Source organism: Macaca fascicularis, chromosome 7 (assembly GCF_037993035.2).
Source record: "Macaca fascicularis isolate 582-1 chromosome 7, T2T-MFA8v1.1".
In the NCBI taxonomy this organism is placed as follows: domain Eukaryota; kingdom Metazoa; phylum Chordata; class Mammalia; order Primates; family Cercopithecidae; genus Macaca; species Macaca fascicularis.
Window position 1 is genome coordinate 170,062,837 of NC_088381.1, and position 27,063 is coordinate 170,089,899.

General features: G+C 45.0%; 1 non-coding gene across 1 annotated transcript in view; it reads left to right on the plus strand.

The window, feature by feature from the left end:
- The first annotated feature begins 2,189 nt into the window (after window positions 1-2,189).
- The window catches only part of LOC101925930 (cytoplasmic dynein 1 heavy chain 1), a 93,997-nt gene continuing 69,123 nt past the window's right edge, over window positions 2,190-27,063 (plus strand). Inside the window, exons 1-10 of the transcript XR_006699912.2 lie at window positions 2,190-2,564; window positions 13,581-13,668; window positions 18,165-18,338; window positions 18,576-18,831; window positions 19,139-19,325; window positions 21,776-22,047; window positions 22,138-22,365; window positions 22,768-23,844; window positions 24,542-24,721; window positions 25,637-25,786. This is a non-coding gene — a transcript (cytoplasmic dynein 1 heavy chain 1). The remainder of the gene's footprint in view (window positions 2,565-13,580; window positions 13,669-18,164; window positions 18,339-18,575; window positions 18,832-19,138; window positions 19,326-21,775; window positions 22,048-22,137; window positions 22,366-22,767; window positions 23,845-24,541; window positions 24,722-25,636; window positions 25,787-27,063) is intronic.

Here is a 27,063-nt window from a genome sequence, read left to right on the forward strand (position 1 = left end):
CAGAAGGAGCACCTCGAAAGAAGCTCCCCACACCCTTCAGCCCTGGCACAGCCCAGCCAGCCACCCAGGTAATGCACTTAAAGTGCTCAGCACCCAGGCAGTGTTGACTGCTCTTCTCATTATATATTAAATACAACAAACATCTTTCAAGAATAAAAAGCAAGCATGTTTGGTCCATTTATGAATCCTTGTACACTGATTGTTCAGGTTCCTTCAGTTCCCATCCAGTTAGAAATAACAAACATGTTTCATTTTGAGCCTATTCTACAGGGCGGCAAATCCGGAGCCTGCAGTTTGTTCTCTTGGCCTGGGGCCAGGTTGCAGATGTTTGAGTCCTTTGGATCCCCGAGTGGCTGCGTCTCCCAGCCTGGTGCTGATTCACGGTGCAGACGGCATGCAGCCTGCCCATCAGCCAGGTCCCTGCGGGTTTCTGAGTCTCAGATGGTGGATGGCCTATTCAGAGTTCACTGACCTGCACCTAATAGAGTTTCCTCTTTGCCCCTCTTTCTACCCCTAAAGTACATGTGAGGGGAAACCCTCTGCATAGTGCCTAGCACGCAGCGAGCACTCAGCGTTCGCTGTCAGTGGTGTGTTGTTATTATTCATTACCATTAGGATCATGCACAAATTCATTGCAGTCGCCTATTTATTTTTTCCAGGAAGATTATTCAGAACTGCTTGGGCACATCACACCAGGGTGAACTGATGGAGAGCAGGAAGATGGGGTATTAATCTGTCCCCTCTTTCACATGCTCCTTAAAGACAAGAATCATCTGATTAGTCTCCGTGTTCCAGCAACCCCCTGGGACCCAGCAACCGGTAATTAGGCAAGGAATAAGCTTATTGTATGTTTCACAGTTTTTCAAAGATGATTTGGGAGAATCAGATCATACCATCATCATTCCACCAATCAGGACTGAGCACTCTGACAGTGCACTTTATTGTTTAAAAAAAAAAAAAAACGCCATTGCTTCCCTCTCTCCACCCAACTTAAGAAAGAAGTTATGTATGTGAACTTTCAAAGGCCAATTACTACCCCTTAGAAGAACCTGCCATCTCTAAACTACAAATATGGGCAGCCTGGATTCTATTTTTTTATTATTTTACAAAATTTTTAATTTTTAAATATACACAGACATGGGGGTCTCACTATGTTGACCAGGCTGGTCTTGAACTTCTGACCTCAAGCAATCCTCCCAGCTCAGCCTCCCAAAATGCTAGGATTACAGGCGTGAGCCACCGCACCCAGCTGGGCAGCCTGGATTCTGGCCCTTATGTAGTCATGGTTTAGGGGAGGAGGTGGTGGTGGGCCAGAGCTAGGGGGAAACTTGGTGGGCAGGCAACCCAGCCCCTGCCTTGTACTGACTCAGATACTGAGGCCCACAGAATGACAGTGCCAGTTCTACGTGGCTGGAGGAGCACCACTGCTGGCTGTTCTCAGTAGGTCTCCCTCTTGTTCCTCATAGCGACCTTGGGGACAATGATTTTTGTCATTAGGAACCAGATCCTATCACAGCTTGGTTTTACCTACAGTGAAGGTGTCATTACTGGCTTAACCTTACACTGCCCTGAAGGCCCCCTCCCCACTTGTCCCTTTCCAGCCTGGCAATGGGACCCTCTGAGCACGCCCCTCATCTCCTCCCCCTCTGAAAAGTATCCTCAATCTCCCCGTCTATATCTAATAACACATCTGTCGTGCCTATATTTTGGTACCTGATATGTAGTCATTCATTCATTCAGTGAGAGAACATTCAATGAGAGGTTAAGGGCTTAGAACAACACCGGGCACAGGCTAAGCGCTCATTAAACGTTAGCTCTCGCCAATAACATCACTCATTCACTATAAAGTTTCTCTGGCTGTGTGCTATTCGCTGAGTCCACAGCAGTGAAGAAGACAGACACGGCCCCGGACCAACCTTGCCGAGCCCAGGCACCGAGCCAGGACGTTGAGCCAAGTCCGCATCTCTAGAACTCGCAGTGCGGTGGATGCGGGCCCAGCCCAGCGCGGAGACTACAAGTGCCAGAAAGCTGCGCGGCGGCATCGCCGGGCCCGCCCCCTGCGCATGCGCGACTCCGTGACGCCAAGGCCGCGAGCGAGCGCGGGTGGCTGCGGCGGCTGCGCCGGCGGGGCGGGGCGGGGCCAGCTGGCAGTGGGTGCCTTTAGGGCGGAGCCGGCTCCGGCTTTCCTCAGTCCGCCGTGGGCTAGCGGATGGTCCTGCTTCCGGCGGCCGTTTCTGTCCCTTGCTCGCTGTCTCGCTGAGTCGCGGCCGTCTTCTCATCGCTCCTGGAGGGTCCCGAGCGCGGCGCCATGTCGGAGCCCGGGGGCGGCGGCGGCGAGGACGGCTCGGCCGGCCTGGAAGTGTCGGCGGTGCAGAATGTGGCGGACGTGTCGGTGCTGCAGAAGCACCTGCGCAAGCTGGTGCCGCTGCTGCTGGAGGACGGCGGCGAGGCGCCGGCCGCGCTGGAGGCGGCGCTGGAGGAGAAGAGCGCCCTGGAGCAGATGCGCAAGTTCCTTTCGGATCCGCAGGTCCACACGGTGCTGGTGGAGCGCTCCACGCTCAAAGGTGCGGGGCCGCGGAGGGCGGGGTCGCCAGGGCCAAGTCTCGCGGAGGGCAGGGCCTGCCAGGTCCTCCGGGGCCGCAGATGTTCCTGGGATGGGAGGATCCCGGCGGCTGCAGATGACCCCGGGATGGGCAGAGCCCGGCGGCCGCAGACGTCCCGCCGGCCGGGTCCCCAGGGCCGCAGACGCCCCGCAGAGGCCGACGCGGCGCCCGGGGCTCGCTCTCGCCACACGCACTGCCAGGCCGGGAGCCCCCAGGGCGCCCCGCTCCTCGTCGCGGGGAGGGGAGAGGAGTCCCCGTCTGCCGTCACCCAAAACAATGGGGTCGCTTTGTCTGCTCGGGCCTCTCAAGATGGCCGAGTTGGGTGGAGACAGCGTCTCCCTGGGCTGAGCGCGGGCGAGGCCGCATCCCTGCCTCCAATGTCACATGAGCTTTTCGGTTTCGATTTGTGTCCAGGCCAAGCGGCCTTCAGGAGGGATGTGTCGGGGACAGATCTGCGGAGCCGGGGGCAACCGGGGTTCTGGTTCTGGAGGAGGTCGGGTGGGTGTCCCAGCCGTGCCTTGTGGGGACCAAGAGGCCGAGGCCCACAGAGCGACGGTGCCAGCCCCGGGCCTGCGAGCATCACTGTTGTAGGTAGATGCTCTCACAGCATCCTTGCTGAACGAGTGTATCCTGATTTTACACCTGAGGAAACTGAGGCTCAGGTTAAGTGATTTCACCCAAGGTCACCAGCTAATCCTAGTCCTGAGACTAGCTCAGTATCTCAGTTCCCTGTCCATTGCTTGTTTTCACTGATCATACCTCATATTTGTTTAATGCTTCGATGATCCTAATGTAATATTCGATGATCCTAATGTAACAGATGATCCCTGTAATATTTGAGTCTAATTTTACAGATTTTAAAAAAAGGTTCAGGTTAGGCTTCTAGCAGGGGGAAGAGGCAAGAGTTAGCATATTCCAACTGTCTCCTCAAATAATGATCGCCCACCGGCAAGATTACATTCATCTAAGTCTGGGGCTTGCCTGCAGGCAGGCTTTCTCATGGTTTCATTACAACCACTTTGTAGCCCATTACAGCCACTTTGGGTGTGGCATGTCCATTTAAGAACCCAAGGATGATGTCCAAGGTTAGCCTCTAGGGATTGGAGATTGTCTAAAAATGTTTGCCAACAAGCTTCTTAAAATTTCAAAAACCTGTGTGGTTCTGTCAGTAAGAGAACCTGTACTGTCTGCCCCATCCTTAACACACACTGTGTTTCTGATAGTTTGTTTCTTTCAAAGGTTATTCTTACTGAGAAGATGCTTCCCTGTAGCCTTGGTTTCCTGCCAGAGATTAGCAGAATGTAAAAGAATATTTTTTTCTTATATCCACATGGAATGTTCAAGGCAAATAAACCATTTGAGCATATTTAGAGTATTAATGTTGTTGAGGGTGGTTTACTGTGATGTTTGGGGTTATGTATTCCTGAGTGGAAGCCACAAGAGTTAAAAAAAAAAATTAACTCATCTACTCTTTTTTTTTTTTTCCCAAAAAACATACATAGTCATTGTAGAAAATGTAATATACAGCTAAAGTAAAAATCACTGGGAATTGTTTGACCCAGATGTGATCACTGTCAGCATTTTTGGTCTATGTCTTTGTGGTCATTTTTCAATGCCTATTCGTTATTTTATTAAAATATATTTTAATCTGCATTTTTAAAGTTAATTGTATTTTGAGTAGCTTGACCATGGCTAATCCTTGATATTTTTATTGCATAGTTTATGTGTTAGAATCAGTGATTTTATTTTATTTTTTTTTTTACCTTGGGTCACCGTTTCTTTTTATGAAAAAAAAATTTAAGTTTTATACTTTGCTTCTCGAGTGATCACCAGTAATTTGCTTTTTCTAGGCATCTTAAAATTGGATGTTGCTAAAATTATTGGGGCGGGGGACTATGTTTATGTAGTACACTATCTAGTACAAATTGTCTCTGTGTTTTCTTATGGGTACCTTTTTTTCTTTCAGCAAAACAAATATGCAGGTATCCAAATCTTGGCTCCATAATGACTTGCACTTTTGAAAGTTGACTAAGGAATGAGACTATCTAAAATTGAAATCCTACCTCATTTCTGTATTTATAACAATCCCTGAAGTATTTCTACCAATTCAACCTGTCTGTAGTTTATTTTTCACTTACAAAAACCTAAGGAAAGATTTTAAAGTTAATCTAGTTTTATGATAGATGGTCTCTCTGTCTTATTAGCAGCCTGGCTACACTAGGACACCTTAGCTATAAGTAGAAACCCAGCACTTTTGGTAGGAGGGCTTTGTTCTCGGTGGCTTTTATGAGTTAGCTTTGGCATTTGTACATGTAATCAAATATGTGCATCCAGTAGTTAATTACAGTGAAAAGATAGGCTTGGATTGATATAGAAAACAGAGCTGAATTATTTAAACTGAATAAAGATCATCAACAATGAAGTCATGTAATTTAATGAACAGTAGAAATTACTTTTATTTATTTTATTCCTTCCCCTTTTTTTGTGGAAGGAAGTATCCAAACACTTGTAATTGAATATGGAAACATTTTTATGTGAAACTATATATATATTTTTTTGTTTCTTTGTTTGTTTTAGCTACCCCAGCTAGCGATAAACTTTTGTAGTTAAAGTGCAGCATTGAGCTGGGTGCAGTGGCTCACACCTGTAATCCCAGCACTTTGGGAGACCAAGGCAGGAGGATCACTTGAGGCCAGGAGTTCAAGACCAGTCTGGGCAACACAGCAAGACCCCATCTCTACAGAAAATTAAAAAATAAGCCAGGCATGGTGGTACATGCCTGTAGTCCCAGGTACTGGAGAAGATTGCTTGAGCCCAGCAGTTTGACGCTATGGTGAACTAGGATCACACCACATTGCTCCAGCCTGGGTAACAGAGTGAGACCCTATCTCTAAAATAAATCAAGTACAGCATTACTGAAAATATAGAATAAATGTGAACTTAACAACTTATCTTGACACTGAGGAATTGGAGAGTTTGTGGGAAAAAGGGATTGTTAAGTTATAGCTCTCATTTTAAAAAGAGAAACCTTTCTATAGTTCCTGGCCGGTAGGATATTATCTTCCTCATAGTATACTTAACAGTATGGTGACAAAACAGGTGTTCATTACTTAATGAGCCATTTTATGTTAATGATGTTTTTGTAGCATTTTTTACTTCAAGGACCATTTTTTGGTTGTATATCCCCATTGGTTGGGAATACTTCAGTTTGCAGCTGATGGAACTGACGTTTCCATGACTTGTCTGTGCTCTCCAGCTTGTTCATGACCTGCCTGGAATCGGGTGCCAAGTTGGTTGGTCTGTATGAGTGTGTGTAGTTTGGGTTGTTTGTTTTTGGTGGTGAGAGGGTTTTGTTTGGTTTGAGACAGGGTCTCACTCTGTCACCCAGGCAGGAGTGCAGTGGCGCAATCTTGGCTCATTGCCACCTCGGCCTCCTGGTCTCCCAGTTCATTTTCTCATTTTTTTATGGAGGTGAGGTCTCACCATGTTGCCCAGGCTGGTCTTGAACTTCTGGGCTCAAGTAATACTTTCACCTCTACCTGCCAAAGTGCTGGGATTACAGGTGTGAGCCACCACACCCCTCTTGTTTGTTTATCGCTGCAGTATTTGAGACCTGGAATATTTTTTTTTGAGACAGGATCTCACTGTTGTCCAGGTTGGAGTGCAGTGGCACAATCTCAGCTCACAACATCCTCAACCTTCGGTCTCAAGCGATCCACCCATCTCAGCCTCCCGAGTAGCTGGTATACAGGCACACACCACCATGCTTGGCTCATTTTTTATTTTTTGTAAAGGCAGGGTCTTCATATGTTGCCCAGGCTGGTCTTGAACTCTTGGACTCAAGTGATCCTGCTACCTCAGCCTCCCAAAGTGCCGGAATTACAGGCGTGCGCCGTGACATCCAGCCTGAGGATTTAATTCTAAAGGGTGAAGAAATGTAATTTAATCAATGTAATCTCCAACACAACATATCAACATGATTTCATGCGTTTAGAGGAGAAATGTTTTCTGGTTAAGTGGAAAATTGTGCTGATGGCTTCTGCAAGACCTTTCTAAAGCAGCTTTATAGTGAAACATTTTATTTAGAAATCTGGACCTTCTTTCTTCAGTTTACTGTAATCCACATTCACTGGGGAGAACTCGTATTGATCCGTGTGACCTGGTTTGTTCTAGGGCGCTCAGTTCTTCTTTCTGTCCCAAGTAAAATCTGGATTGAGCAGTGCCAGATACAGGCCATACAGTGTTGCTCCACTACCTGCAGCTCCAGCAGGCACAGAGACGGGGAGCAGACTCATGCTTCTTGGCCTGACCGAAGATCTGGCAGTGCATGTTTGCACCAGGAGCCTCCCGTTGAAAAGGAGAGAACAAACCTAGCTACCAGGCTCTGGACTCAGTGGTATCTGCACGTCAGGGAGGCTCTTACTGCCCCATGCCATCACACTGTGGGACACACGGTCTGCAGCAAGATAAATTTGAACGTGCAGTGTAGCATACTAAACGAAATTTATGTACAGCAAAGGGAAAACAGTTATCACTTTTTAAAAAAAAGTAAACATGGATGAAAATTGCGTGTCAGCATTGGAGAATGTCAGATTGGGAGCAACAAGAGAGATTTAGTCCAGCCCTCATCTTTCATGAGTGAGGAAACCAAAACCCTAGGATTTTAAGACACAATTGGGAAAAGGATGTTCTAAGGAGGGTTCTGAAACCTAAACGCTCATCTCTGCAGTGCCTTGGTATCTGTCATTTCTTTTGAATTAGTAGTAACTTGAAAAGTACCAAGTCTTAAGTTCCTTATATGTTAATAACTTACTAGGTTTTTAAAAATTCTTTCTCTTTTCTTTCCTGGAAATACCAAAACGAACTCCAGTTTACATTAAATATAAATATTCTATGGGGTTTCGTGCTCCCTTCATACTCCTAATGATGTTACAGGGAAGTCCTCAGGTGGAGAAGAATGCTCTGACTTTCTCACCGTGTTCTGAGCCTTGTACCAGAGCAGGGAGTGGTTATGGTGAAGAAGTCATGGCCCCTCAGGAGGATGAAAAGGTGGACGTCCGTGTGACAAGAGAAAGCACCAGAGACAAGAAAGGGGAACACTAAGGCAGGGAAAAAAGGGAGGCCATGTATAACAGTGATTGACCAGAATAATGTGGTATTAGTATGTTTGGGATTTATTTTATTTATTTATTTATTTATTTATTTTGAGACGGCATCTTGCTCTGTTACCCAGGCTGGAGTGCAAGTGGCGTGATCTCCACTCACTGCAACCCCTGTTTCCTGGGTTCAAGTGATTCTTCTGTTTCAGCCTCCTGAGTGGCTGGGATTACAGGCATGTGCCACCACGTCTGGCTAATTTTTGTAGTTTTAGTAGAGATGGAGTTTCACCATGTTGGCCAGGCTGGTCTCGAACTCCTGACCTCAGGTGATCCACCCGCCTCAGCCTCCCAAAGTGCTGGGATTACAGGCGTGAGCCCCTGTGCCCAGCCCATGTTTGGAATTTTAAAAGGGAAAGAAGACAAAAGATAAAGAGAACTCCCAGAACATTTAACATGCAATTTGGTAGTACACGTGGGCCAAAGGAAATGAATGGCTTCGAGACCAGGAAGAGACTTGCTCTCTGGCTGGGAGAAAGTTTGGAAGGAAGAGTACATGAGTGAATGAGCAAGGGTGCAGGAGTTGGGCAGCCTCACCTGGCACTTTACCAGTGTGCTTTGTCCCTTTTCCAACTGCCCGTTCACCAAACTTTGAGAGGGCGTGCCCTGTCTACTCAGGAGAGGGCTGTATCATTCTTTTTTGAGGCAGGGTCTTGCTCTGTCACCCAGGCTGGAGTGCGGTGGTGCAGTCTCAGCTCACTGCAGCCTCGGTCTCCTGGGCTGAAGAGATCCTCCCGCCACAGACATGCACCACCACGCCCTGCTAAGTTTTGTTTTTTTTGTGGAGATTGGGTTTCACCGTCTTGCCCAGATGGGTCTCAAACTCCTAAGCTTGAGTGATCCACCCACCTTGGCCCCTCAAACTACTGGGATTACAGGCATGAGCCACTGGGCCCAGTCGAGGGTGATATAGTTCTTAAGGTAATCAAAATTGCATAGTTTTTATATTTCATTAAGACATAATGCTGGCTGGGTGCAGTGGCTCACGCCTGTAATCCCAACACTTTGGGAGACTGAGGCAGGCGGATCACTTGAGCTCAGGAGCAAGACCAGCCTGGGCAACATGGAGAAACCCTGTCTCTACAAAAAATACAAAAGTAAGCCAGGCGTGGTGATGCACACCTGTAGTCCCAGCTACTCAGGAGGCTAAGGTAGGAGAATCACTTGAGCCCAGAGAGGTCAAGGCTGTGATGAGCTGTGATTGCACCACTGCACGCCAGCCTGGGTGACAGAGTGAGATCCTGTCTCAAAAAAAAATAAAACAGATGTAATGCTTACGTAAGTCATAGTTTAATGATACAAATTACTACAAGTTTGAAATACATTAAACTGTCTTTGAATAAAAGTATACACACATTAGTGCCAAATGCCATTTTGAACATCTCTAAAAATTCAGTAAACTCTCAGAAGTTGACCAAGAAAGTGATCACAAGTTGTTGTAATGTGTCAGTATTGCTTGCAGGGAAGGAGCTCATGAAGCAGGCCCAGTACTTTGATTCTTTGACTACATGGACAGATAGTACAGTATTGGTCTGTTACATGTTAACAGTAACTTTGTATTAACTAATAACCTCCAAGCATAAGGAAATGGATTCAAATTTTACTGAAAGTGATATTAACTAATCAAACTTGCAGATTGTGTTTGTATGTAAGCTTCTAAATATAGCAGGGTTAATAGCCTCTTTGTTATTAAGAATTAATAACAAAAAGGAAAAAAAGAAAAGTAGAATGTCAGATTATTATTTGATGGCAGTTTTTGAAACTGTCCTAAATTGCGTGACTGTAAATGAGAGTCAGACATACTCAACTGCGTTTGATCCGTGTCTTTATATAGGGAATATGCACAAAAAGACTTGTCCAAGATGTTTTCTGTGACTGATTCATAGCGACTTCCATAAGTTATTATCAAGAGAAGTTAGAATTTAACAAAGCAGCAGGGAATATCTATTTGCATGATCATTGTTTGAGGATTATGTCATCGGGTGTGCCTTCCTGAGCTGAGGCAGTATTCTGCTGCATTGCAGTATTCCCAGTGCAGAGCTAGAGCTCTCGCCACACAGCGGTGACTCATCTCTTGGAATGGCGCCTAGTTCCCCTAACCCAGTTTGCGTTAGGAAGTGCAGGCCACATGCTCAGATGCTGTGTCCTGACTGCACATTTTCTGCGTTATTTTATTTGTACCAGTGATGACTCTTTATGGGGGGGAAGAAATGATTCAGAGTTAACAAGCCATATTTTTAGTTGCATCAGTGATTTCCTTTGATCTTTATAGAATGTTAATTTTATTTTCTGTGTGTTGTTTTGGTGTTATTTTGATGGCATATTTTATATACGTGGTAGAGCAATGTTATGGAGAGTTCAGAAGATTGAGGGAGAAAATCGTCGCACTACTTTGACAGCTGTTTCAGTTTGGAGATAGTTCTTTATTCTCTGTGCTTGCATTTTACAGGTTGTAATCATGTGTGGCTGCTTTCAGGCAGTGTGATTTCTCTTGTGGTCTAGCTACATTTGAGTGGTTAGAAAAATTGGTTGATTTCTTTAGTTTTTTTAATGGTCATTTTAAAAAAGAGCAAGTATCTGGCATACTAGAATGTTCTGCCGCCTACTCCTTCCTCTTCCTAAAATTATATTCAAATATATCCAAAACAATAATTTGGAAAAATTATTGTTCTCTTGATAGATAGACTTTTTTTTCTTTTTTTCGAGACTGATCTCAGCTCACTGTAACCTCTACCTCCCAGGTTCAAGCAATTCTCTCGCCCCAACCTCCCACATAGCTGAAATTACATGCGCCCACCACCATACCCGGCTAATTTTTGAATTTTTAGTACATATGGGGTTTCACCATGTTGACCAGGCTGGTATTGAACTCCTGACTTGAAGTGATCTGCCTGCCTCGGCCTCCCAAAGTGCTGAGATTACTGGCATGAACCATTGCGCCTGGCCAGATAGACTAATATTTTATACTCTTTAGTGTGAATTTTGTATTTGTCTCATCTTAAAACTAAGGAAGCAAGGGTTGGGGGTAATGACTCATTCCTGGAATGCCGTAATGCCAGGCCGAGGCATGAGGATCTCTTGAGCCCCAGGAGTTTGACACCAGCCTGAGCAACATAGAGAGACCCCGTCTTTAGAAAATGTTTTAAAAATCCACTGAAGGTGGTGGCTTGAGCGTGTGGTCCCAGCTGTTTGGGAGGCTGAGGGAGGAGGATATCTTGAACCCAGAAGATAAGGCTGCAGTGAGCTCTGATGAAGCCACAGCATTCCATCCAGGGCGACAGAGCAAGACATTATCTCTAAATAAATAAATTAATTAAAATAAAATGCTTGCAGAAGGAGCAAGATTTTTAAAACAACAACTAAAGAAGCAAATAGCTTTTGCTCAGACCCTATATAACCAAGTTTCATAGTTTTTAGTGCTTAGTGAAACCTTATAGACCACCTAACTCAATATTCTACTGCCTGTTCCACCGCCCATTGTACACCTCACAAATTTGAAGCCCAGAGAAAGAAAAATGACTTTCTCAAGGTCATATATCTTCTAAGCAATAGAACTTAATCTGTTAAAGCTACTGCCCTTTCCTTTTCTTTCTTTCTTTTCTTTTTTTTTTTTTTTTTGAGATGGAGTTTCACTCTTGTTGCCTGGCCTGGAGTGCAGTGGTGCGATCTCGACTCACCACAACCTCCGCCTCCCAGGTTCAAGCAATTCTCCTGCCTCAGCCTACCAAATAGCTAGAATTACAGGCATGTGCCACCATGCCTGGCTAATTTTGTATTTTTAGCAGAGACGGGGTTTCTCCATGTTGGTCAGGCTCGTCTCAAACTGCTGACCTCAGGTGATCCACCTGCCTTGACCTCCCAAAGTGCTGGGATTACAGGGGTGCGCCATCGCGCCTAGCCTTCCCTTTCTGTTACATGACTTTTAAAAGGTGAATCAGCCGGGCGCGGTGGCTCACGCCTGTAATCCCAGCACTTTGGGAGGCCGAGGCGGGCGGATCACAAGGTCAGGAGATCCAGACCACAGTGAAACCCCGTCTCTACTAAAAATACAAAAAATTAGCAGGGTGTGGTGGCGGGTGCCTGTAGTCCCAGCTACTCAGGAGGCTGAGGCAGGAGAATGGCGTGAACCCAGGAGGCGGAGCTTGCAGTGAGCCGAGATCACACCACTGCACTCCAGCCTGGGCGACAGAGCGAGACTCCGTCTTAAGAAAAAAAATAAAAACAAAGGTGAACTATGTATAAAATAATCATGCTAAATTAGATTGTAATTTTTGCCAATATATATTTCATACAGTACGTCATTGCAAAGATAATTTGACTAGAATGCTTAGGTATCGCGTGGATTAGTACTAGATGTAGAGATTTATTTTCTATTATACTTTTTTTAGTTTTTCAATCTTGATTTTTAATTTAGAAATTTGGTTCACATGCTTCTTGAGGCTCTCTTACTATTAATTTCCAGTAACCTTTTTTAGATTTAAATTTTATTATTAAAAAACTGAGACATGGTTTCACCACGTTGTCCAGACTACTTTCATACTCCTGAACTCAAGTGATCCACACCTCAGCCTCCCAAAGTGCTGGGATTACTGATGTAAGCCACTACACCCAGCCTCCGTAAATGTTTGAAAATGACTGCCGTGTGCATATTGTACTGTGTGGAATCTAGCGTGGTCTCTGCCTCCCAAGAGCTCACAGGTGGGGAGGAAGATACATTCGTAAGTCAAACCCAGAGCAGACTCAGATTAAGTGCTGTGGTGCAGCGGAGGGCAAGGCTAGACGAATGCTTCTCAGTGACCCTGGGGATGTTTCTTTTCTCTTCTCTTCTCTTCTCTTCTTTTCTTTTTTTTGAGATGGAGTCTCCCTCTGTCCCCCAGGCTGGAGGGCAGTGGTGTGATGTTGGCTCACTGCAAGCTCCGCCTCCTGGGTTCACACCATTCTCCTGCCTCAGCCTCCTGAGTAGCTGGGACTACAGGCGCCCGCCACCACGCCCGGCTAATTTTTTTGCATTTTTAGTAGAGTTGGGGTTTCACCATGTTAGCCAGGATGGTCTCGATCTCCTGACCTCGTGATCCTCCTACCTCAGCCTCCCAAAATGCTGGGATTACAGGCATGAGCCACCGCACCCAGCCTGGGATGTTTCTTCATAGTTTTCTTGATTGGGATTTGCCTTGGGCCTGGCCTGGATGAAAACTGGCCATGCTACATCGTGGCGAGGAGCCTGGACTTTGGAATCACAAACTTCTGAATTCTCACATTGTTGCTTCCCACCCAAGTGTCTGTGGGCAAGTTACTGATATTCTTTAAGGAGAAAACAAGGATAATCATAGTCACACCAACCCCAGAGGGTTAAATGTAGCTGTAAAGTGCTTTGTAAAATGCCCATCACACAGGTGGTGCTGAGTGAACAGCTGAGCAGAATATTCTTGAGAGCAGGGGCGGAAAGTGTCTCCTGTGTTTGAAGCACAATGGATGAGCCTCCTGGGATGAGACGCTGAGAACTTGGCCATAGCCTGTAGCGGCTAGCACTGCCCACGGCCAGGCCCTGTTCCAGTGCTTTCAAGCGCCAACTCCGTTATCCTTGCAGAAGCCCTGGCATGCCCACACTACCCCACTGCACAGACAACCACCTTGCCCAGAGTCACACAGCAAAGTCAGGAGTGAGGGAAAAAACGGATGGGAAGGGAAAAATAGTGCCAAGTCATGTAGGTGTTGGTTTGTCAGGTTGGGAGTGGGGAGAGGATAGTCATTGTCTAAACAGTTGATAAATAAGAAATTGGAAATGTTGATATTAATTTGATATATTTATTATGATTTATAGAGGACGTTGGTGATGAAGGAGAAGAAGAAAAAGAATTCATTTCCTATAACATCAACATAGACATTCATTATGGGGTTAAATCCAATAGGTGAGTAGTATGAATATTACCATTATCTCCGACTATAAATTTGTGAGAACTAATATGAATCTTTTTTCTTTTCAAACTCGGAAATTCTTACTAAGAAAATTAATAGAAATCTTTTTTTTTTTTTTTTTTTTGAGATGGAGTTTCGCTCTTGTTGCCCAGGCGGGAGTGCAATGGCGCAATCTTAGCTCACTGCAACCTCCGCCTCCTGGGTTCAAGCGATTCTCCTGCCTCAGCCTTCCAAGTAGCTGGGATTACAGGCATGTACCACCATGTCTGGCTAATTTTGTATTTTTAGTAGAGACGGGGTTTCTCCGTGTTGGTCAGGCTGGTCTTGAACTCCTGACCTCAGGAGATCTGCCTGCCTCAGCCTCCCGAAGTGCTAGGATTACAGGTATGAGCCACCACGCCTGGCCTAAAATTAATATAAATCTTAATTGACTCAGACAAACACATTAAGAAAACACTGAAGCCCGCCATGGTGGCTCACGCCTGTAATCCCAGCACTTTGGGAGGCTGAGGTGGGCGGATCACCTGAGGTTGGGTTGAGACCACCCTCACCAACATGGAGAAACCCCGTCTCTACTAAAAATACAAAATTAGCAGGGCATGGTGGTGCATGCCTGTAATCCCAGATACTTGGGAGGCTAAGGGAAGAGAATAGCTTGAACCCGGGAGGCAGAGGTTGCAGTGAGCCGAGATTGTGCCATTGCATTCCAGTCTGGGCAACAAGAGCGAAACTCCGTCTCAAAAAAGAAAAAAGAAAATGCTCAAAAGATTTCTGGTCTTTAAATTCAGTGTCTTTGATTTCATGTCTTCAAATTGGGATTTCCAAGACAATATAAATTATAAAGTGTTGTCCTTTTAATTGCCATATCATGGCATTTACCTTCTGTTTGAGCTATAATATATGTAGCATGTCTGATAATACTCTCAGATCACAGTCGGCCGTCCATATCTGTGGTTCCACATCTGCAGATTCAACCAACAACAGATAGAAAATATTTGCAGTAGGCCGGGCGCGGTGGCTCAAGCCTGTAATCCCAGCACTTTGGGAGGCTGAGGCGGGCGGATCACGAGGTCAGGAGATCGAGACCATCCTGGCTGACACGGTGAAACCCCGTCTCTACTAAGAAATACAAAAAACTAGCCGGGCGAGGTGGTGGGCGCCTGTAGTCCCAGCTACTGGGGAGGCTGAGGCAGGAGAATGGCGTGAACCCGGGAGGCGGAGCTTGCAGTGAGCTGAGATCCGGCCACTGCACTCCAGCCTGGGCGGCAGAGCGAGACTCCGTCTCAAAAAAAAAAAAAAAAAAAAAAAAAGAAAATATTTGCAGGAAACAAGCAATACGTATAGTACAAAAATAAAAAAGAAAGCAAGTAAAAAACAGCTAGTGTAACAACTATATAGTTTTTTTGTTTTTGTTTTTTTTTTGAGATGGAGTTTCGCTCTGTCACCCAGGCTGGAGTGCAGTGGCCGGATCTCAGCTCACTGCAAGCTCCGCCTGCCGGGTTCACGCCATTCTCCTGCCTCAGCCTCCCAAGTAGCTGGGACTACAGGCACCCGCCACCACGCCCGGCTAATTTTTTTTCATGTTTTAGTAGAGACGGGATTTTACCGTGTTAGCCAGGGTGGTCTCGATCTCCTGACCTCGTGATCCACCCGTCTCAGCCTCCCAAAGTGCTGGGATTACAGGCATGAGCCACTGCGCCCGGCCAACAACTGTATAGTTTTACATTGTGTTAGGGATTTTAAGTAATCTAGAGATGATTTAAAGTATACTGGAGGATGTGCATAGGTTATCTGCAAATACTGTGCCATTTTACATAAGCAACTTAACATTTGCGGATTTTAGTGTCCCAGGGGAATCCTGGAGCCAATTTCCCACATACACCAGGGGACAACAGGATGTCTGATTTTTCATTATTACAAATAACTAGTAAACATTCTATGTACAGGTTTGATTCTTTTTAGGATAAATCCTAAAGACAGCATTACTAGTTCACATGCAAAACCTTAAAATTTTTAATGCATGTTACCAGATTTTCCACCTTTCAGAAAGATTGTGCTAATGTATCCTAGTAGATATATCCAGATTTAAATATGTAAATGTCATAATTGATTCTGCATTTTTTAAACTTATTTTGAGTAATCTCAGGTTACAGAAGAGTTGCGTGAATAGTATATAGAACTCCCAGATATCAGTTGTTAATGTTTGCCACTTTTGCATTATCATTTTTCCCCTGAATCATTTGACAGTTAGTTATAGACAATATGCTCCTTTATCCCTAAATACTTGTGTGTATTTCCTAAGAACAAGGACATTCTCATTCATAGCCTCAGTACAATGATCAAATTCAGGAAGTGTAAGATTGCTGCAGTATTATTCTCTAATTATAGTACATGTTCAGATTGTCTCAATGATGTCCCTTATAGTAATTTTCCCCTGATTCAGAGTCCGGTCCAGGATCACACTTTAGTTTCTTGTCACTCTAAATTCCTTTAATCTGGAGTAGTACTTCAGCCTTTGTGTACCTTTTATGACACTGACATGTTTGACATTTGCACACGAATAGCTTCATGGAACTGTTGGGTTTGCCCGATGTTTAGATTCAGGTTATACGATTTTGGCAGAAATACTATTGTGACTTCGTTCTTTCTCAATATGTTACATCAGAAAGCTTCATTTACTTTACAGTTATATGAAGTTTTTTGGGGTTGTTTGTTTTGAGACAGAGTCTCACTCTGTCGCCAAAGCTGGAATGCAGTGGGGCGATCTTAGCTCACTGCAGCCTCTGCCTCCCAGCCTCAAGCGACCCTCCTGCCTCAGCCTCCTGAATAGTTGGGATTACAGGCGCCTGCTGCCACACCTGGCTAATTTTTTTTTTTTTTCCTTTTTTTTTTTTTTTGAGACGGAGTCTTGCTCTGTCGCCCGGGCTGGAGTGCAGTGGCCGGATCTCAGCTCACTGCAAGCTCCACCTCCGGGGTTTACGCCATTCTCCTGCCTCGGCCTCCCAAGTAACTGGGATTACAGGCGCCCACCATCTCGCCCGGCTAGTTTTTTGTATTTTTTAGTAGAGACGGGGTTTCACCGTGTTCGCCAGGATGGTCTCGATCTCCTGACCTCGTGATCCACCCGTCTCGGCCTCCCAAAGTGCTGGGATTACAGGCTTGAGCCACCGCGCCTGGCCTTTTTTTTTTTCTTTTTGAGATGAAGTCTCACTCTGTCGCCCAGTCTGGAGTGCAATGGCGCAATCTCGGCTCACTGCAACCTCTGCCTCCCGGGCTCAAGTGATTCTCCTCCATCAGCCTCCCGAGTAGCTGGGATTACAGGCATGCACCACCATGCCCAGCTAATTTTTGTATTTTTAGTATAGATGGGGTTTTGAAGTTTTCAGATAACTTTTTGAAGTTATTCGCCCGCCTCGGCCTCCCGAAGTGCTGGGATTACAGGTGTGAGCTACTGCACCCGGCCTAATTTTTGTATCTTTAGTAGAGATGTGGTTTCGCCATGTTGGCCAGGCTGGTCTGGAACTCCTGACCTCAAGGGATCTGCCCACCTTAGCCTCCCAAAGTACTGGGATTACAGGCATGAACCACCACACCTGGCCTATGAAGTATTGTGTATAAAGTACTGGCAAGGGAATTAGAAAATTCAAATTTTATTAATTACCTTAAAGGCATTAATTTAACAAACTTTGAGTGCCTGTTGTGTACAAGGTGTGGCAGTAGGTATAGAGTAATACACAAATAAAACCTGCAGTATAGAGTAATACACAAAGAAATAAAACCTGCTTCCGTTCTCAAGAAGCTTGTCTTTGGGAGAAAGATTGGCAGATACGTAACTAATTGTAATGCTTGTCAAAATACAATGGAAACATGAAGATTGGAGAGATTGCTTCTGATTAGGGGAAGCCCACGGAAGAGGTCACACTGGAATTGAGTTTTGAGGGTTAGAATTTCAGCAGATGAATATAGATTTCGTAAGCAAAGGCACAAAGCACATGATGTGTTTAGGGAATGGGACATCTGGTCTAAGTGGTGTCTCAGGGTGGGAAAAAGGATACATAGCAGGAGGTGGAACAGGAAGAGTTGAGTAGGACCAGGCTAAAGGGAGCCTGGAATGCCCTCTTGTCACTTTAACCAGCGAGCAACTTTTGTTTACTTAGTACAGTAAATAAATGTTACAAATTAGTGTAAGATCAGATTTAAGTACTACTTGGCTCATAACTTGTATTTCTAGGGCAGGTTAGTTTTAGGCCAATATTATGAATTCAACCCATGTATGAGACAAGTTAACTTTGCCTGGTTTCGTGTTTGTTCACATTCTATAACCATAACCTTGATTCAGTAGCTCTCACGTATGTACTAAAGAAAGACAAGCAGTGCATTTCACTATTAGAAAAACAACACTTCAGTATATTCTTAGTATGATTTTTAAGTTAATAAGCCTAATTAGGAGTGTAACTTTTCTAATTTCTTGTTTTATTTTTCTTTTTAGCTTGGCATTCATTAAACGTACTCCCGTGATTGATGCCGATAAACCCGTCTCTTCTCAGCTCCGGGTCCTTACACTCAGTGAAGACTCGCCCTACGAGACATTGCATTCTTTCATTAGCAACGCGGTGGCTCCTTTTTTTAAGTCCTATATTAGAGAGTCTGGCAAGGCAGACAGGTAAAAACCAGTTTTCTTCTGTGGTTTGAATGTTATATTTCACTTCATGTTCACGAGATAGTGTAGAACTCAGTGTAAAACTTGGGAATTGGGAGGGTAAAGCTAGGGAACCAAGGGGATATAAACCCTGTGCATTAATAAATATGTGTGTCGTTGCTATTTGACAGACCTGAAATGATAGACTCTCCTTGGAGACCAATAGCACACTAAATGTTGAGGTGTGCAATGTCATTTCAGGGATGGTGACAAGATGGCTCCTTCGGTTGAAAAGAAGATTGCAGAACTCGAAATGGGACTGCTTCACTTGCAGCAAAATATTGAAATTCCGGAAATCAGCCTGCCGATTCATCCCATCATCACCAATGTTGCAAAACAGTGCTATGAGCGTGGAGAAAAGCCGAAAGTTACAGACTTTGGTGATAAGGTTGAAGACCCGACATTTCTTAATCAGTTACAGTCTGGAGTCAACCGCTGGATCCGAGAAATTCAAAAAGTAAGAGCACAGGATTGAAAGTTATGTAAAATATGTTACTCTTTAATATGTTTGGGTAAGCTGATCTGGATTTTGTCAGTGAGGTAAATTACGTGGTAACGTGTTAGTGGTGCCTCCTCTTGGTGCTGAGACTGTTCAGTGCAGGACAAGCCTTGGTCTAGGCGGAATGGTCAGGGGACAGCGTGAGATTGCTTCAGTCGGCACCCTGATAGAGCATTGAGCATAAAATTGCGTTGTAATGCATGTGTTTAGTTAACGATATCTCTACCTTTAGTGAATACCCTTGGATGTTATTTTATTTTCAAAGGTGACCAAACTGGATCGAGATCCTGCATCGGGAACTGCCTTACAGGAAATTAGTTTTTGGCTAAACTTGGAACGTGCGTTATACCGCATCCAGGAGAAACGGGAGAGCCCGGAAGTTCTCCTGACTCTGGATATCTTGAAACATGGCAAGCGCTTCCATGCCACCGTCAGTTTTGACACTGACACAGGTAACAACTAGAACTAATAATCTGATCAGTAAGTTATTGATCTGGCTTTTATGAGATCTTACTTGATAATTTAAATGAAAACTATAGTTTTCATAGATGTACTGTCATTTTTAACGATTTCCTCTTTTACATCACATCTTATCTTTTCCTTCAGTTCCAAGTAATGAAAATTATTCTCCTGCACACTTAGCTTTCCCCTTTCCCTTCAGGGGTTTTAAGAATGTGAAAGTCTCTAGGTATGAGCACAGATTCCTTCTTGTTTCCCACTGCGCGGCTCCATGAGTCATCTCCATGAGTCGGCTGTACTATTGGCACAAAGTCAGGTGTGCTTTTGACAGGCCAGGCAAGAAGGTGGTTCCATTAAAGCAGTTCTGTTTGCCCAGAGGGTTGTGGAAAAAGAACTAGTCCGTACCGCTTTCTCTTCTTCTTTTTACTTGCCCCTTTCTCTTCTTTGTCTTCCTTCCTATTCTGATAAGTGACCAAAATGAATTTAGTTTTCTGAGTGGAGAACAGTGCCAGTGATGTTGTTTTGTTTTGTTTTGTTTTTATTTCTTTTTAAAATTTATTTTTTTTAAGAGATAGAGGTCTCACTTTGTTGCCCAGGCTGGAATGCAGTGGCATGATCATAGCTCACTGCTGCCTAGAGTTCCCAGGCTCAAGCAATCCTCCCACCTCAACCACCCAAGTAGCTGGGACTACAAGGGATGCACCGCTATGTCCAACTAATTTTTTAATTTTTGTAGAAATGGGGACTTGCCATGTTGCCCATGCTGGTATTGAACTCCTAGTCTCAAGCAGTCCTCCCGCCTTGGCCTCCCAAAGTGCTAGGATTACAGGCATGAGCTACCACTCACAGTCATTATTATGATTATTTTTAAATTCTTTTAAAAACTTTAAAACTTGGCTGAGCTGCGTGAGCACGTACTAGGTCTACAGTGTTTGAACAGGAGGCATTATTAGGCATTTCTGTTCAACTCTGTGCTCACAGAAGACGTGTTAGAACAAGTAATTAAGACAGTAGCCGTTGTCATGTTCTCACTTCCCCCAAAAAACGTGTGATACCCGCGTCTTAAATGTCAGAGGAAACTGCAACGTTCCGGTTACTTCGATCACATTGCACGCATTACCTGCACATTCGCTATGCTGAAATGTATACTTTGATTTTTTTTAACACCTCTGAAACCTTTGTATTTTTCCTAATACTTTTTTTGATCTTATGCCAAAGAAAGTCAATAAATAGATTAGGATCCAAGCACTTTCATGATTCCATGTCCGTAGTTAGTAATACATTCACCTAAATTAAACCATGAATGTAAAACTTAAATTTTAATGTTCTCACAGATAAAATTTTAGTTCTTCTAAACTTAATTGTGACTGATAGAACGTTAAAATAATATAGAACAGGGGTCCCCAACCCCCAGTCCCCAACTGGTACCAGTCCGCAGCCTGTTGGGAACCAGGCCATACAGCAGGAGACCAGCAGCAGTGAGTGAGCGTTACTGCCTGAGCTCTGCTTCCTGTCAGATCAGTGGCAGCATTATATTCTCATAGGAGCACAAACCCTGCTGGGAACTGCGCACGCGAGGGATGTAGATTGTGCACTCCTTGTGAGAATCTAATGATCTATCCACTGTCTCCCATCACATCACCCCCAGATGGGACCGCCTAGTTGCAGGAAAACAAGCTCAGGGCTCCCACTGATTCTATATTATGGTGAGTATGTAATAATAATAATAATAGAAATAGGCTGGATGCGGTGGCTCATGCCTGTAATCCTAGCACTTTGGGAGGCTGAGGTGGGCGGATCATGAGGTCAGGAGATTAGGGCCATCCTAGATAACACAGTGAAACCCTGTCTCTACTAAAAATACAAAAAATTAGCCGGGTGTGGTGGCGGGCGCCTGTAGTCCCAGCTCCTTGGGAGGCTGAGGCAGGAGAATCGCTTGAACCTGGGAGGTGGAGGTTGCAGTGAGCCGAGATCACACCGCTGCACTCCAGCTTGGGCAACAGAGCAAAACTCCGTCTCAAAAAAACAAAACAAAATAAAATAATAGAAATAAAGTGCTCAATAAATGCAATGCGCTCAAATCACCTGGAAACTACCCACCCCGCTGCCCCCCCAACCGTCTGTGGAAAAATCGTCTTCCATGAAACTGGTCCCTGTTGCCAGAAATATTGGGGGCGCTGATGTAGAAAGCAAAGCAAGGTAAATTCTCTGAGGCTGCCACCTTCAGCCTTTAGAGTATATGTGAGTTGGCTCGTACTCTTAAATAAGCAAAAATGGAACAACGCTAGAGTTATCCTGTTAATAACGTTTTTTCAAATGTGAGTGGTTTTTGTCTCGCTAGATCTTTTGCAACATCAAAATGTTCCATTGTAATTGCACATTTTAGTTTACTTAGTTTTGTTACTTTATGTGAAAACCATTAACTCTTTCTCTGTTAATATAGGTCTAAAACAGGCTTTGGAAACCGTGAATGACTATAATCCTCTGATGAAAGATTTCCCTCTGAATGATTTGCTGTCTGCCACAGAGCTGGACAAAATAAGACAGGCACTTGTTGCCATTTTCACCCATTTGAGAAAGATCCGAAACACAAAATATCCTATTCAGAGGGCACTGCGTTTAGTGGAGGCAATTTCAAGAGACTTGAGTTCTCAATTACTCAAAGTATTGGGCACTAGGAAATTGATGCATGTTGCTTATGAAGAATTTGAAAAAGTAAGTTTGAATATATTAGAAAACTAACCTCAAGACAGTTAGATGAAAATATGTCTTAGTAATAAGCCTCATTTTGAAATGGTACCCTAGGTTATGGTGGCATGCTTCGAAGTGTTTCAGACTTGGGACGATGAGTATGAGAAACTGCAGGTATTGTTGAGAGACATCGTCAAAAGAAAAAGGGAAGAAAATCTGAAGATGGTGTGGCGTATCAACCCTGCCCACAGGAAGCTGCAGGCGCGCCTTGACCAGATGAGGAAATTCAGACGCCAGCATGAACAGCTGAGAGCTGTTATCGTCAGGGTCCTGAGGCCGCAGGTACGATTTGCATTCTAAAAATTTGTGGGTTTTTCTTTGTTTGTTTGTTTTTTGAGATGAAGTTTCACTCTTGTTGCCCAGGCTGGAGTGCGGTGGCGCAATCTCGGCTCACCGCAACCTCCGCAACATCCTGGGTTCAAGCGATTCTCCTGCCTCAGCCTCCCAAGTAGCTGGGATTACAGGCGCCTGTCACCATGCCCGGCTAATTGTTTATATTTTAAGTAGAGATAGGCTTTCACCATGTTGGCCAGGCTGGTCTCGAACTCCTGACCTCAGGTGATCCACCCGCCTCACCCTCCCAAAGTGCTGGGATTATAGGCGTGAGCCATTGTGCCCAGTTTAAAATAAATTTTAAAGCCTTCATTGGTCAGCATTTCTTGATTACATATCTTTCTCCTTTAGGTCACAGCAGTTGCACAACAGAATCAAGGAGAGGTCCCCGAACCCCAAGATATGAAAGTGGCTGAGGTTCTCTTTGATGCTGCAGATGCGAATGCCATTGAGGAAGTAAACCTTGCTTATGAGAACGTCAAGGAAGTGGACGGGCTGGATGTTTCCAAAGAGGGCACGGAAGCCTGGGAGGCTGCGATGAAGAGGTACGATGAGAGGATCGACAGAGTGGAGACCCGGATCACTGCTCGCCTTCGAGATCAGCTTGGCACAGCCAAGAATGCCAACGAGATGTTCAGGATTTTCTCGAGGTTTAATGCACTGTTTGTCAGACCTCACATCCGTGGGGCCATTCGCGAATACCAGACCCAGCTGATCCAGCGTGTGAAAGATGACATCGAGTCTCTTCACGACAAGTTCAAGGTCCAGTACCCACAGAGTCAGGCTTGTAAGATGAGTCATGTTCGTGACTTGCCCCCTGTGTCGGGGTCTATCATCTGGGCTAAACAGATCGACAGGCAGCTGACAGCCTACATGAAGCGGGTGGAAGATGTCCTCGGCAAGGGCTGGGAAAATCACGTGGAGGGGCAGAAGCTGAAGCAGGATGGAGACAGCTTCCGTATGAAGCTTAACACACAGGAGATCTTTGATGACTGGGCAAGGAAGGTGCAGCAGCGCAACCTCGGTGTCTCGGGGCGCATTTTCACTATTGAAAGTACTCGGGTTCGGGGCCGAACTGGAAATGTGCTTAAGCTGAAGGTTAACTTTCTTCCTGAGATTATCACACTATCCAAAGAAGTCCGGAACCTCAAGTGGCTTGGTTTCCGAGTCCCACTGGCGATTGTGAACAAAGCCCATCAAGCAAACCAGCTTTACCCATTTGCCATCTCACTGATCGAGAGCGTTCGTACCTATGAACGGACCTGCGAGAAGGTGGAGGAGCGGAACACCATTTCGCTTTTGGTGGCTGGCTTGAAAAAGGAAGTGCAGGCCCTGATCGCAGAAGGCATTGCGTTGGTGTGGGAATCCTACAAACTTGACCCGTATGTACAGCGCTTAGCAGAGACTGTCTTCAACTTCCAAGAAAAGGTATGCTCTCGTGTAATCCTCAGGTGTCCTGGTAACGAATGAAGCACGGTAATAGCGAGCTCAGCTAAAACACCAGGTCTCCCGAAGAAGGCATGCATGGTTGATGCAGCATACGGCCGTGTGAGCTGCAAGGGAGGAAGACCCTTTGTACTCACCAGGCTGTTAGGTGGTGCTGGGGCTTCAGGGAGGCCATTAAGTAACAACCTGAGTTTAGAAACAAGTGGAGAGCTAAAGGACACAGGAGTCTGACAGAGAGCAGAATGCAGTGTTATTGCTGATGCAGCTGAATGCAGAGCAGGCTCTAGGTCTGCAGCCATGGAGCCTGCTAATGACCTACCCAGAGCCCGCGGCTGCCAGCAGAGCAGACGCATACGACAGCGAGGCTGGCTCACCAGTCACAGGAGGAGCTGAACAGAGCACGTTTGTTTCCTTCTCCCACATTTACCCGTCAGAGGCCACCCCTCCCGTGAGTGGGAGTAAGGGAAGAGAAGCTGGGGAGGCTCCATGCATTTTCCTTCCCTCTGCAAGGACATGCGAGTGGGGATTAGTGTTCTCACCCCAGCAGCTAGGATTAGCTACTTATGGAAGAACTGCCTGGAGCATTTGTCAATGTATAATACCCGAGGAGAACGTTGTGTGAGAATAAAGGAACAGAGTGTGAGTGGGTGTTTTAAATATTAAATATTTCTTCCTTCAGGTGGATGATCTGCTGATCATTGAAGAAAAAATAGACCTAGAGGTCCGTTCCTTGGAAACTTGTATGTATGACCATAAGACATTCTCAGAGATCTTGAACAGAGTCCAGAAAGCAGTGGATGACTTAAATCTGCACTCCTATTCCAATTTGCCCATCTGGGTCAACAAGCTTGACATGGAGGTAAGGGTTAGAATTTGCTTGCGTGTTCCTCCTTTTTCTTCTGCTTACCCTCCAGTAAGTTTGTTAGTTTGTCACTAAAAAGTATTTTTCCCTGGAAATTATCTGTGATAGTTCACTTCCCCTCCAAAATCTCTCTCATTTAACTAATGATAGAACTGAATTGTGGCCAGGCACAGTGGCTCATCATGCCTGTAATCCTAGCATTTTGAGAGGCCAAGGCAGGCAGATCGCTTGAGCCCAGGAGTTCAAGACCAGCATGGGCAACATAGCAAGACCCTATCTCTACTATAAATACAAAAACTAGCCAGGTGTGGTGACGAGCACCTGTAGTCCCAGCTACTCAGGAAGCTGAGGCGGGAGGTCACTTGAGCCCAGGAGGCAGAGGTTGCAGTGAGCTGAGATTGCACCACTGCACTCCAGCCTGTGTGGCAGAGTGAGACCCTGTCACACACACAAAAAAGGAACTGAATTATGATACTGCATGTCAGTACTCACATCAAGTTTAAGTTGGAAGCAGGGAGACAAGAGGGAGGAGAAAGTGCTCCCTTTATTTGCTGGATATTTGATAGCTTCCTATTTGCCCTTCCTTGCTTTTCTTCACGCTTACCAATCCATTCCTTTTCTCATTGGTGGACTTCAGAGAGCACGCCAGAGGAGAGTGCTGGGGAGGAGGATATTTTATAGCAGAGGTTACAGGTTGTGAAGGATTGGTGATTCGGTATCCAAAGATGGAGAACACAGCCTAACAAGTGATCTGCGGCTGGGAGAAAGTGAGATTCTGAGAAGAGAGAGATGAAGGCTTATAGTTAGGAACTGTGTATCTTTGATCTGAAACACCTACCACTTTCTAATTAACTTGCTTTGTGAGCTAACTTTTAGAAGAAACACTATTCTCTGATATAACATTGTCTGTAGATTGAAAGAATATTGGGCGTCCGTCTGCAAGCTGGCCTAAGAGCTTGGACCCAGGTTCTTCTTGGACAAGCTGAAGATAAAGCAGAAGTTGACATGGACACGGATGCTCCACAAGTTAGTCACAAGCCTGGTGGAGAGCCAAAGATCAAAGTGAGTACTTCTGTGGCATTCTATTTGCTAGTAAGTACAATAACAAAACTCTCCCGTTAAAAAGCACCTATGAAAAGGTCACTTAGTGTGGACACCTGGCAGATGCCACCTTAACCAGGTGATGAAGGTCAGCCTCACCCGGGCGATGTGCAGGTGTCATGTGCCCTCCGATGTGATGTGATGGGAAGGGAAGGGCAGGTCACCTCTGCGCTCCTTTTCCAAAATCCCTCACTCTCATGTGAGATGTTAACATTAGAGAAAGCTGGTGGAGGATATGTGGAAACTCCTTGTACTTCCCTTGCAACTCTCCTGTAAGTCTAAAATAATTATTTTAAGTCCTAAAAAATGAAAAATTAAATTTTAGAAAAGAAAACTACACTGTGGAAAAAAATGTCTTACCCAACATTCATGCAGTAAATTATTTCAAGAACTGCAGGTAATCCACCAGAAGAAAGTGTTCAGACCGTGACGTTGAAACGTACTCTACTGTTTTAACAAAGGTCTCAGTCCACATCCCTGGGAAGAAGGTGGCACACAGTGGCCGCCGCACAGAGTAGTAGTCTGTGCCTCCTGAGCCATCTCTTCCCCATTGGTGTGGAGCTTAGCAAGCTTTCTACACAACTGAATGCTTCTGTCAACTAGCACTGTGTAAGCAGGCCCTATCTGCTGCTGTTGGTGGTGGTTACGAAGGAATCCACCTTACAGTAAGTGTTTGTAGTATTTGTGTTATATTCACCAATAAAAAGGCCTCACAAAACAGTAAAATCTTTGATCTGGGAGAAACAGTTGGCTTTGTTTCCCTACCTACACTTTACCTTTTTATTTTTTTCCCTTACACTTAAAAAATGTTTTCATTTTTGAATATTTCTATTTTTACCTTTGACTATTACTATTATTGGATATTCATCCCCAGAGCATACTTTTTAGAATACCAAGTCCCAGAGAAGCAAATGAGTGTTTCTGAATTGATGCAATTACAGTCATGCACTGCATAATGACATTTCAGTCAACGACAGACCACATATACAATGGTGGTCCTGAAGATTACAATACCATATTTTTACTGTCCCTTTTCTTTTTCTTTTCTTTTTTTTTTTTGAGACGGAGTCTCGCTCTGTTGCCCAGGCTGGAGTGCAGTGGCCGGATCTCAGCTCACTGCAGGCTCCGCCTCCCGGGTTTACACCACTCTCCTGCCTCAGCCTCCCGTTACTGTCCGTTTTCTGTGTTGAAATATGTTTAGATACACAGATACTTACCATTGTGTTCCAGTTGCCTGC